Source organism: Magnolia sinica, chromosome 18, assembly GCF_029962835.1.
Source record: "Magnolia sinica isolate HGM2019 chromosome 18, MsV1, whole genome shotgun sequence".
NCBI classification, from domain to species: domain Eukaryota; kingdom Viridiplantae; phylum Streptophyta; class Magnoliopsida; order Magnoliales; family Magnoliaceae; genus Magnolia; species Magnolia sinica.
In genome coordinates this window covers 63,318,495-63,328,863 of record NC_080590.1, presented here as the reverse complement: position 1 = coordinate 63,328,863, position 10,369 = coordinate 63,318,495, and the positions used below count along the sequence as shown (strand labels likewise).

The window sequence follows — 10,369 nt, the reverse complement described above, 5'->3', positions numbered from 1 at the left end:
ATGTCTTGATGGTAGCCGATTCGATCAGGTCTACATAACACGTTCTTCCTATAGGCTATGACTTGGGGCCATCTTGATGCATCTGTTGTATGTTGAAGCCTATTAATCTATTTTGCTAGCTTATATTAAGTTATGGGTACATGAATGAAATAGATCCAAAAATTTGAGGTGAACTGCATCACATGAACAATGATGATGGACCATTAAAAATTATTTCTTGTGGACCACGAAAGTTTTGCATTAAGCTAATTTTTATTTTTATTTTTCCTTTATCTAAGCTCGTATAACCTTATCATCATGTTAAGTGGCAAATGAACATTTCAGTGAACCTTAGAAAGTTTTTAATAGTGAGAGTTTCATATGGCATGGTCTACTTAAGATTTGAATCTGCTTTATTTTTAAGCTCATACACTTAAAATAAGCTGGAAAAACATATAGAAAACAAGTACATACATCAAGGTGGGCCCCACAATCATAGTCAGAACTCACAGATACCTAACAGAATCCGCTCTTCTTTGATAAGACTATGGGCCATTAAATGAATAAGATTTTGAAAGTATCTATGAAATATTAATGATGGATATCCAAGGTTAAGGTTTTCATGTGGTGTGGTCCCCCTGATATTTATATACCTATCATTTTTGGGCCCCACTATGATGTATTTTTTATATCCACACCTTCCATCTACTCGGAGAGATCATTTTAGGACAATATCGAAAGATAAATCCAAAGCTCCAGTGGACCCAACATAGAAAATGGTGGGGACAGTGACACCCACCGTTAAAAACTTCTAAAGGCTATGAAAATTTTAGATCAAGCTTATTTTTGTGTTTTACCTTATTTTATGTCTTTTTTAACTTTTGAATAGGTTGGATTTCAAAAAAAAAAAAATATGGTCATCCTTAGGATAGTTTCAATGGTGGGAATCACTTTCCCCAATGTTTTATGTGGTGAGGTCCACTACATCTTCTCATCTGCCTCATTCTCTGACTCATGCCCTAAAATAATATCTCAAAATGGATGGACGGTGTGGATACAACACATACATCATAGTGGGGCCCACATAACTTAGCGACGTCACTTCAGTAGCCAACTCGTTACTCAACCTGGTAATAAGCCGCACCCGCGCCCATGAGAGAGCTGAGAACTCTCTCTCTCTCGCACCCTCCCCCTCCTCTCGCTTTCTATGTCTCTCTAGTCTCTCCACCCTGTCCTCTCAATCTCTCTCGCAGCCCCCCTCTCTCTCCGTCTCTCTGTCTCTCTCTGTCTCTCTCGGTGCTCTCTCTCTCTCTCATCCTCTCTCTCTCTCAGTCTCTCTCGGTGGACCGTGATCGGGGCTCCAACTCCAACAGGTATCTCTATCTCTCTCTCTCAATCTCTGTCAATCTCAAGACTGATTGAAATGATTTGGGGATTTATGGATTTGCGGATTTAGGGATTTGGGGATTTAGGGATTTAGGGATTTGGGGATTTACGGATTTGGGGATTTGGGGATTTAGGTGGACATTTCTATCTCCATTGTTTCATGCGGTCCACCTTGATGTATGTGTTGTATATCCAGCCATCTCTGTTTTGCCAGCCCATTTTAGGTAATGGCCCTGAAAATGAAGCCCATTGCACTACAGGAAATAGTGGAGATTGAATCCCCACCAATGAGAACTTCCTGCGGGCCACAGGAGTTTTGGATGGGAATCGTATTGTGTACTGAGTAATCTTTATGGGGTCCACCTTGATTTATGTATTTTATCATCCCTGTCCATCTATTTTACAAGATAATTTTATGGCTTAAGCTTAAAAATGAATCATATTCAAAGCTCAAGTGGACCACACCACAGGTAACAGTGTGAAATGATCCTCTACCGTTGAAAAACTTCCTGTGGGCCCTAGAAGTCTTGGATCAAGCTGATATGTGTGTTTTTCTTTTATTCATGTCTTTATGATAATATGAATGGTTTGGATGATAAGCAAACTTCACCGTGGGTCCTGGAAATGTTTCTAGAGAGTGAATATTGTCATTTTCACTAATTCTTGTGGTGTGGGATTGTAGGCTGGATTATCCATTTATGTTTTTATAAAAGTGGTATCATATATGATTCAAATTGTTGGAGTCCATAACCAAAACAAAACGATTTAATTGATTAACAAGTTAAAAATCCCATTGTAAATGATTTAAAAAAATAAATAAATAATCTCACAGCTACAAACAGGTCCGTTATATGAACAGCTTGGATCATTGAAATATGACCTTTGATTCAAATTGTCAGTTAAGATTTGGATTTGACTCATCTTTTGGCTCATGCTATGAACTGAGCTGGAAAAATGGATGGACATTGTGGATATAAATTAGATATATCATGATGGAATTGGGGTCTTAATCACTTAAGCTGAACCTTAGCTGTTAAAAATAGTAGGAAGTGGGTGTAGGAGTGGATGCAGAAACTAGTAGTAAATAACCATTTTCAAGCCCAAAGTTTATAGGATTTGTGAGATTATGAAGCAGGAAAAAATGGTAGAAGATTTTTTTTTACAACTATAGGGTGAGCTACAACACAATAGATGAATATATAATATATATATATATATATATATATATATATATATATATATATATATATCTTGGTGGCGAACATGACATGTAGATAGGATGAAATTTTTTTTTTTGAACTAGAACGACATGCTTTTTGTTTTTTGGATGATAGATTATGAAATATGATAAGGTCACATAGAAGTGAATGAAGGGAAAAATATAAATATTAGCTTGATGACGTCAAGCAGTTTTAAGCAGTAGGCAATCAATCCTCACTATTTATGTGGTGTAGTCTTCTTGAGCATATGTGATTTGAATAGTGGTTGGAATTTCTTCAATCTTAGATCCATTTCATGATATTTCTCTTCAGATTTGCATATGTGATTTGAATAGTGGTTGGAATTTCTTCAATCTTAGATCCATTTCATGATATTTCTCTTCAGATCTGCATATGTGATTTGAATAGTGGTTGGAATTTCTTTCATTTTTAGTTTGTTTTTACTTGAATTTTGTTGAGATGGTTAGCATTGGATTCTTAATTGAATAAACTTCCCTGGATCTGTTGATTTGATTGGGTTTTCACTTTTGATTCTTCCGATATTTTCATTCTGATCTAAAACCTAAACTAAAACCTAAACCTAAACCAAAACCTATAACCTTAACCTAAACCAAAACATATAACTTAAACCTTAACTTATAACCTATAACCTATAACCTATAACCTAAACTTATAACCTTAACCTAAACTTAAAACCAAAACCTAAACCTATAAGGTAAAACCTAAACCTAAACCTAAAACCTAAATGTATTCTCAAATCCCTAAACCTAACCCTACTCCTAATCCCAATCTCAACTCCCTAACCTAAACCTAAACCTAAACTTGAAAACCCAAACCTAAACCCGATCCTGAACCCCAACCCGATGTCCTAAACCTAAACCTTAACCAATTCTCAATTCCCTAAAGCTACAACCTATAACCTATAACCTAAACCTATAACTTAAACTTATAACCTTAACCTAAAACCTAAGCGTAAACCTAAACCAAAACCTATAACCTTAACCTAAACCAACACGTATAACCTAACCCTAAACCAAAACCTATAACCTTAACCTAAACCAACACGTATAACCTAACCCTAAACCAAAACCTATAACTTAAACCTATAACCTTAACCTAAACCTAAAACCTAGACCTAAACCAAAACCAAAACCTATAACCTTAACCTAAACCAAAACCTATAACCTATAACCTAAACCTAAACCAAAACCAAAACCAAGATATTTGCATGTATAGTCATGGTTTTTAACTTATTATTACTATTTTGAATCATCCATTATCATAACTTTTGCACTTTGCTATTCCACAATGGCCGCCATATTTGCATGACTCCTAATATTTTGAACTTTAGGTTTCTACAAAGCAAAAGCAACAATAATTTGTTTTTGGTGAAGCTTATCCCTTGTACATTTTCTTATTATTTTAGTGATAAAAAGATAACCTCTTTGGGGCATGGAATTTGTTATTGCTACAGCAGCGGCTACCATGGATTAGAGAAGTTTAAACTCATCAAGCTCATCAATCAAACCAGTGCTAGTTATGTCGGGACAATGTCTAAATCAACGACACATTTGGTGAGTTTTGAAATGAAGGAATCAATTATAGTACCAGTTTGAGTGATGAGATTGATGAGTTACTTTCTCAGGAAATATAGTCTGGCTAAGGATTTGGGAATAAAAATAGTTAACCATCTTCGGTTTGAGAATTGCATGAAGGAAGGGAAACGTCTACTAGAGGGTCCATATACCATGCAGAGGTATTATTGTTATTCCTTGTGCTGCTTAAATAGAAAAGCCAGAACTACATTTTAATAGTTATATTTTTCTTTTTTGTTTGACTGTGAATTGTATGGTTATCATTCCAATCATCATATACCCTTATCTCTCTCCTTCACATAAACCTATACTTATAACCTATAACCTAAACCTAAACCTAAACCTAAACCTTAACCTTAACCTAAACCTATAACCTAAACTTATAACCTTAACCTAAACCTATTCTCAAATCCCAAAACCTACACCTATAACCTAAACCTAGACCTTAACCTAAACGTAAACCTATACGTATAACCTATAACCTAAACCTTAACCTAAACCTATAACCTATAACCTTAACCTAAACTTATAACCTTAACCTTAACCTATTCTCAAATCCCAAAACTTATACTTATAGCCGAAACCTAAACCTTAACCTATAACATAAACCTAAACCTAAACCTAAAACCTAAACCTAAACCTAAAACCTAAATGTATTCTCAAATCCCTAAACCTTAACCTAGATGCCTGCATGAGTTTTCATGTTTTACGTCTGGTAGCCATGCCTCACACCTAGATGGACATCCATATCCAGTTTACATGTTTCTGTTTTCACTAATGAAGCTCAGCTTGTATTACACCAAAATACTGCATTTTGTAATACATAGGATTGGATTATTAATGCATTTGATCTAAAGATTCTTTAGCATTTATATCTGATGGCCACCATATTTAGTTTAAGTGTCTGAAATGAAGAAGTTGAGTTTGATGAGTTGCAAGAAGAAGAATGTATAGATTCCACTAGTGAATTTTGATAAAGAAAAACAGTTTGATGTATAAATTCTTATTATTTTTTCCATTCCTTTGAAAAAAAGATCTAAATGAACTCATTTTGGATATACTAGTCAATCTCTACTTTTGAACTTTTAATTTGTGGACAAACTGTAAGGTATTTTCATTTAAAAGATGCATTGATGATTCTTATATTATTCAATTTTCTCATGATGATTGTTTTATACAAGACTAATGTACTAGGACAGTACAAGGGATGAAGAGATTGGGTGTGCACATGGTGTGTTTGATGAAATTCCTAAGAGGAATTTGATTAGGATGGAGTGCAATGATTTGTGCGATCATTTCAATTGCTGAGTCTATATGGTAATTTATCATGCCCGAAGATACAAAGCATGTGGCCCATCCTAAGTTAATGTTAGATCTCAAATGTGTTTGCAAGTGGTTGACAAAGGGATTGAAGTGTGTATGGGCTTAGAAAATTTATTCTTTTCAGTATTGTGTTTAATTAATTCATTCTTGCAGTCTTATTAAGTTGTGGGAGCATCCGTACATGTGCTGGCAACAAAGCAGAGCTCAATTAATGCTTGCATGAATGAAAAGAATGAGGTATCTATGATATGAAAGAAGTGGAGATCAAGTTAGCATCTGGTAATTCAAGACTCGGATGTGCGTCGGAGCTATCCGGATGATGTTATGATCATGATGAAGCTGTCTGTTTCCTATGGACAACATTGGAGGGGCCTGGCCAATTGGAGCAGGCCGTGTTTATATCTATATTTGCTTGAAATTAATGGAGTAGACTCGGATGTGCGTCAGAGCTATCCGGATGTTAAGCGGGGGTCCCTGGAAGATGGAAACCGCTGTTATGACTATGATGAAGCTGTCCATTTCCTATGGATAGCATTGGAAGGGCCTAGCCAATTGGAGCAGGCCGTGTTTATATCTGTATTTGCAGGGACCACACCCTTAACCTATAACCTAAACCTATTCTCAAATCCCAAAACCTATAACTACAACCTAAACCTATAACCTAAACCTATAAACTATAACCTAAGCCCATAACCTAAACTCAATTCCCTAAACTTTAACCTATAACCTAACCTAAACCTATACTTATAACCTAAACCTATTCTCAAATCCCAAAACCTATAACCTAAACCATAACCTAAACCTATAACCTATAACCTATAACCTGAACCTATAACCTAAACTCAATTCCCTAAACCTTAACCTATAACCTAACCTAAACCTATACTTATAACCCTAACCTAAACCTATTCTCAAATCCCAAAACCTATAACTATAATCTAAACCTTAACCAAAAACCTATAACCTAACCTAAACCTAAACCTATAAACTTAACCTAAACCTAAACCTATAACCTTAACCTTAACATATAACCTTGACCTAAACCTAAACCTATAACTTAAACCTATTCTCAAATCCCTAAACCTAAACCTAAACCTATAACCTAAACCTATTCTCAAATCCCTAAACCTAAACCTAAAACCCAAATGTATTCTGAAATCCCTAAACTTAAACCTCCACCTAATCCTAATCTCAACTCCCTAACATAAACCTAAACCTAAACTTGAAAACTCAAACCTAAACCTAAACCCGATTTCCTAAACCTTAACCTTAACCTATTCTTAATTCCCTAAACCTATAGCTTATAACCTAAACCTATACCTTAACCTAAACCTAAACCTAAACCTATAACCTATAACCTATAACTTAAACCTAAATCCTAATGTATTCTCAAATCCCTAAACCTAAACCTACACCTAATCCTAAGCTCAACTCCCTAACCTAAACCTAAACCTAAACTTGAAAACCCAAACCTAAACCCGATCCCGAACCCGAACCCGATTTCCTAAACCTTAACCTTAACCTATTCTCAATTCCCTAAACCTATAACTTAGAACCTAAACCTAAACCTTAACCTAAACCTAAACCTATAACCTATAACCAAAACCTAAAACCTAATGTATTCTCAAATCCCTATACCTAAACCTACACCTAATCCTAATCTCAACTCCCTAACCTAAACCTAAACCTAAACTTGAAAACCCAAACCTAAACCCGATCCCGAACCCGAACCCAAACCTGATTTCCTAAACCTAAACCTTAACCTATTCTCAATTTCCAAAGCTATAACCTATAACTAAACCTAAACCTAACCTAAACCTATAACCTTAACCTTAACCTTAACCTGTAACCTTAAACTAAACCCAAAACCTAAACCTTAACCTAAACCAAAACCTATAACCTTAACCTAAACCAAAACCTATAACCTAAACCTTAACCTATAACCTATAACCTATAACCTAAACTTATAACCTTAACCTAAACCTAAAACCTAAAACCTAAACCTAAACGTAAACCTAAACCTAAACCTATAACCTAAACCAAAACCTATAACCTAAACCTAAACTAAAACCTATAACCTAAACCTTAACTTAAAACCTATAACCTATAACCTATAACCTAAACTTAAAACCAAAACCTAAACCTATAACCTAAACCTATAAGCTAAAACCTAAACTTAAACCTAAAACCTAAATGTATTCTCAAATCCCTAAACCTAAACCTACACCTAATCCCAATCTCAACTCCCTAACCTAAACTTAAACCTAAACTTGAAAACCCAAGCCTAAACCCGATCCCGAACCCGAACCCAAACCCGATTTCCTAAACCTAAACCTTAACCTATTCTCAAATCCCTAAATCTAAACTTACACCAAATCCTAATCTCAACTCCCTAACCTAAACCTAAACCTAAACATGAAAACCCAAGCCTAAACATGATCTCGAACCCGAACCCAATTTCCTAAACCTAAACCTTAACCTATTCTCAATTCCCTAAAGCTAAACTTACACCAAATCCTAATCTTATCTCCCTAACCTAAACCTAAACCTAAACTTGAAAACTCAAACCTAAACCCGATCCCGAACCCGAACCCAATTTCCTAAACCTAAACCTTAACCTATTCTCAATTCCCAAAGCTATAACCTATAACCTATAACCTAAACCTAAACCTAACCTAAACCTATAACCTTAACCTATAAACCTAAACCTATAACCTTAACATAAACCCAAAACCTAAACCTTAACCTAAACCAAAACCTAAACCAAAGCCTATAACCTAAACCTTAACCTATAACCTATAAGCTAAACTTATAACCTTAACCTAAACCTATAACCTAAACCTATAAGCTAAAACCTAAACCTAAACCATAACCTATTCTCAAATCCCTAAACCTAAACCTACACCTAATCCCAATCTCAACTCCCTAACCTAAACCTAAACCTAAACTTGAAAACCCAAGCCTAAACCCGATCCCGAACTCGAACCCGATTTCCTAAACCTAAACCTTAACCTATTCTCAAATCCCTAAAGCTATAACCTATAACATTTAACCTATTACCTAAACTTAAACTAAACCTATAACCTAAACCTTAACCTATAACTGAAACTTATAACCTATAACCTAACCTTAACCTAAACCTAAAACCTAAACCTAAACCTATAACCTATAACCTAAACCTAAACCTAAAACCTAAATGTATTCTGAAATCCCTAAACTTAAACCTACACCTAATCCTAATCTCAACTCCCTAGCCTAAACCTAAACCTAAACTTGAAAACCCAAACCTAAACCCGATCTCGAACCTGAACCCGATTTCCAAAACCTAAACCTTGACCTATTCTCAATTCCCTAAAGCTATGACCTATAACTTAAATCTAACATAAACCTATAACCTAAACCTAACCTAAACCTATAACCTAAACCTTAACCTATAACCTATAACCTATAAACTATAACCTAACCTTAACCTAAACCTAAATAGATAAACTAAACCTATAAACTAAAACCTAAACTTAAAACCTAAATGTATTCTCAAATTCCTACACCTAAACCTACACCTAATCCTAATCTCAACTCCATAGCCTAAACCGAAACTTGAAAACTCAAACCTAAACCTTGACCTATTCTCAATTCCCTAAAGTTATAATCTATAACCTAAACCTAAACCTAAACCTAACCTAAACCTATAACCTTAACTTAAACCTAAAACCTAAACCTAAATCTAAAGCAAAACCTATAACCTTAACCTAAACCAAAACCTATAACCTAAAACCCCTATAACCTATAACCTGTAACCTAAACTTATAACCTATAACCTAACCTAACCTTAAGCTAAACCTAAACCTATAAAATAAACCTTAACCTATTCTCAATTCCTTAAAGCTATATAGCCTATAACCATAACCTATAACCTAAACCTAAACCTAACGAAAACCTATAACCTAAATCTATAACCTTAACCTAAACCTAAAACCTAAACCTAAACCTAAACCAAAACCTATAACCTTAACCTAAACCAAAACTTATAACGCATAACCTATAACCCATAACTTAAACCTAAAACCAAAACCTAAATCTACAACCTAAACCTATAAACTAAAACCTAAACCTAAACCTAAATATAAAACCTAAATGTATTCTCAAATCCCTAAACCTAAACCTACACCTAATCCTAATCTCAACTCCCTAACCTAAACCTAAACCTAAACTTGAAAACCCAAACCTAAACCCGATCCTGAACCTGAACCCAATTTCCTAAACCTAAACCTTAACCTATTCTCAATTCCCTAAAGCTATAACCTATAACCTATAACCTAAACCTAAACATAAACCTTAACCAAAACCTATAACCTAAATGTTAACCTATAACCTAAACCTTAACCTATAACCTATAACCTAAACCTATAACCTAAAACCTAAACATAAACCTAAACCTAAACCTAAACCTAAAGCCTAAAACCTAAACTTAAACCTAAAACCTAAACCTTAACCTAAAACCTAAACCTTAACCTAAACCTAAGACCTATAACCTAAGCCTATAAACTAAAACCTAAAACCTAAATGTATTCTCAAATCTCTAAACTTAAACCTACACCTAATCCTAATCTCAACTCCCTAACCTAAACCTAAACTTGAAAACCCAAACCTAAATCCGATCCCGAACCCGAACCCGAACCCAATTTCCTAAACCTAAACCTTGACCTATTCTCAATTCCCTAAAGTTATAACCTATAACCTAAACCTAAACCTACACCTAACCTAAACCTATAACCTTAACTTAAACCTAAAACCTAAACCTAAACCTAAAGCAAAACCTATAACCTTAACCTAAACTGAAACCTATAACCTAAACCTTAACCTATA

The 10,369-nt window shown here is 34.7% G+C and overlaps 1 long non-coding RNA gene across 1 annotated transcript; it reads right to left on the bottom strand.

Annotated features, from left to right (window-relative positions):
• Positions 1 to 7,320: 7,320 nt before the first annotated feature.
• On the bottom strand, positions 7,321 to 9,529 carry LOC131233822 (uncharacterized). The gene is made up of 3 exons (XR_009165360.1): positions 9,405 to 9,529; positions 8,320 to 8,535; positions 7,321 to 7,493 (listed from the first exon to the last, which is right to left on the bottom strand). It is a non-coding gene; the product is annotated as an uncharacterized LOC131233822 (long non-coding RNA).
• Positions 9,530 to 10,369: the final 840 nt, after the last annotated feature.